Source organism: Schistocerca americana, chromosome 4 (genome assembly GCF_021461395.2).
Source record: "Schistocerca americana isolate TAMUIC-IGC-003095 chromosome 4, iqSchAmer2.1, whole genome shotgun sequence".
Lineage (NCBI taxonomy): Eukaryota > Metazoa > Arthropoda > Insecta > Orthoptera > Acrididae > Schistocerca > Schistocerca americana.
This window is the reverse complement of record NC_060122.1, coordinates 481,738,210-481,741,256: the sequence shown is the minus strand read 5'-3', so window position 1 is coordinate 481,741,256 and position 3,047 is coordinate 481,738,210. Positions and strand designations below refer to the sequence as shown.

At 37.9% G+C, this 3,047-nt stretch overlaps 1 long non-coding RNA gene across 1 annotated transcript; it reads left to right on the top strand.

Annotated features, from left to right (window-relative positions):
• The first annotated feature begins 323 nt into the window (after positions 1-323).
• LOC124612370 lies at positions 324-2,786 on the top strand. The gene is made up of 3 exons (XR_006979535.1): positions 324-919; positions 1,110-2,524; positions 2,606-2,786. It is a non-coding gene; the product is annotated as an uncharacterized LOC124612370 (long non-coding RNA).
• The last annotated feature ends 261 nt before the right edge of the window (positions 2,787-3,047 follow it).

Sequence of the window (3,047 nt, the reverse complement as noted above, 5' to 3'; positions counted from 1 at the left end):
TACTGCTCAGCCGTGTGGGATCCGTACCAGATAGGGTTGATAGAAGAGATAGAGAAGATCCAACAGAGAGCAGTGCGCTTCGTTACAGGATCATTTAGTAATCGCGGAAGCGTTACGCAGATGAGAGATAAACTGCAGTGGAAGACTCTGCAAGAGAGACGCTCAGTAGCTTGGTACTGGTTTTTGTTGAAGTTTCGAGAACATACCTTCACCGAGGAGTCAAGCAGTATATTGCTCCCTCCTACGTATATCTCGTGAAGAGACCATGAGGATAAAATCAGAGAGATTAGAGCCCACACAGAGGCATACCGACAATTCTTCTTTCCACGAAAAATACAAGACTGGAGTAGAAGGGAGAACTGACAGGTACTCAAGGTACCCTCCGCCACACACCATCAGGTGGTTTGCGGTGTATGGATGTAGATGTAGATGTAGACACATAGACAACTGTTTTTCCCTCATTCAGTTTGTGAATGGAATAGGAAAGGAAATGATTAGTAGTGGTCCAGGGTACCCTCCTCCAAATGCCTTATGGTCGCTTGTGGAGTATCTGTGCAGATGTAGTTATAGACTTACACTACCACTTCGAGAACTGTACATATTATTGTTCCAGAAGAACTTTGATGCAACTGCAAAATTTGTCAAATCAACTTTATTGCTTCAGTCATCTCAGAAAGAGGTAGTGCTTACAGTCAAACATCATCTTAACTGCTGTTATACATCGTGCCACTATAAGATAGTTACGTCTTTGTGGAAATATCGAATGTTGTGACAAAGGTTGGGAAGAACATCGTCGTAACTGGCAGTTGTGTTTTTCAGTTTGATGAGTGAAGTAACATATCCAGTGAAACGACAATGCAAGTGTTGAATAGTGGGAATTGAGAGTCGCTTCAACTCATGTCCTGGATGTGATAATGATGTAAGTGTACATTGTGTCACTGTTTTCCTACATTTGAGTAACTTCTGCAGCATTATCGTTCTTAGCCTAATTGTTTTCTAAACATTAAAATAACTTTTGTTTTAAAACTGTTCTTAGCATCATTGTTGATGTGAGAAAAATGACTTTGAATACATTTAAGTCAATTTCATTTCTATTTTCTGTTTTTTAGGGACAAAAAGAGTGATCAAACAAAGAAGATCATGCACCTTGCTGTTGAAGGGCTAATGGAAGATAACAAAAAGACAAGGGAGATACATTTTTTTGTGAGAAGTGAAACACAAACATGATCCAGCACTTTAGAGGAACAGCCATCAATCCCACATTGTGAAATAACAAAAAACAAGTGAGCAAGGTGGAGCCACAGACATCAACATCAAATCATAAGTTCAACGTGACACAAATGACGGAAGCTTCAAGTGTGTATGTGATTGAAAGGGCAAACACGACAAAATCTGTTTTGAAAAGATTAACATTGACAACTCCTTTGCTGAACAGCAATTCTGAAAGCAGTTCAGATTTGTCCTCTGGTTCAAGCGACAATTATCAACTGTCAAGCAACAATGACTACTATCAACCATCAAGCAGCGATGAATCGTAAAATTCAAGTGAAAGATCACTCACCAACAAAGAAAAATGTCCCATTAAAAAACCTAAAGAAAGAATGCAGAATGTTAGTGATTGCCAGAGTAAAAGCTAAAACATTGAGAAACAGTGAAAAAATTATATAACAAGAACAAGCAAAATTGTCAAGGCTCAAAAAATGGGTGCTGCGTGTACAGATAAATGTATCCTCTCTTTACATAGAAAGTGGTAGAACACAACAGGCATCAGCTGTCCATGAGCTCCTGGGTGCTGGGAACATTACAAAGCCAACGGGATTTTCTGAATTCATGCATTGACACACTCATTCTCAAATATCATCGCATTACTGCCAGAGAAGCTAGAAAGCTGAACCGCTTTCTATTTGATGAAAGATGAGCAGAAGATTCATGTGTGTAAAACTTTCTGATAAACGCTTTGGAAATAATGGAAAGGCAAGTCCGTACTGTTATCAAGGGGAAAATGACTGGACTGAGATGGCACCTGCGGACAAAATGGCCCAACATGAAAAGCATTGTAAGACTGATCAAAAAATCTTGGAGTCATGTAGGAATCACATAATGTCAATTCCCTTTATTGAGAGTCACTTTGCAAGGCGTGACATAACAAGAGCTTTATCGACGGTAGCTTATCCATCACTGAAATGCACAGAGATTACTCTTCAGCATGATGTTCCATTAACCTGCCAGCTGTGAATTATGACACTTGAATGCATATATTCAATCCTGAATTTAATATTGGATTTCTTTGCACCAAAGGGAAATCAGTGCGTCCAATGTGAAGTTTACAAAAAGCTACAGATGAAGAGAAAGCAGAAATACAAGATGCATTTCAAGAACATCAGGAAGAAAAGAACTGAGTCACATGGAAAAAAACATGGACAAGGAGATACAACTAGCTGTTCATGATTTAAAAGCTGTCTTACTAGTGCCTACAGGACAAACAGCTGCCTTTTTCTACAAATCAAGGCACGACAGTTTCACAGTAAGTGTCCAAACATACATTGTTTTCACAATTTTTTTTACTCTTGAAGTCTGTTTCACTTATTTTTGTTATTTCTTGCAGGTGCCTAAGTATTGCAAGGGTTTCTGTGATTCTCTTTCCACATAAATGTAATGTGTTGCTTTTTATATCACTTGTTTGGAAGTTCTTTCTTTTGCTGAGTGTATTACTTTATTTCATTTATAAGATACAAATAATAAAAATGATACTAGAACAATGAAACTCTGTAAGAATGACCAAAAACTAATGATTTAGAGATACATTGAATTTTTTCTGCACATCTTTTTCAGTCGTATTTGTTACGTGGCTACTAATGCCAGAGAAAAAATGACATATTTGTCAAAAGGGTTGCAAGGGGGTGAATGTGGTGCAATTTAGAAGAAGTAATTTTTGTGTTTTGTAAGGCACACCTAGTGTCACAATAGGCTGAGTTTCAGTTCCATAGATAATTTTACTGTTGTCTATTGAAGTTTATGGACAATGTTGTTTGGTTTTCTGTGTCTCC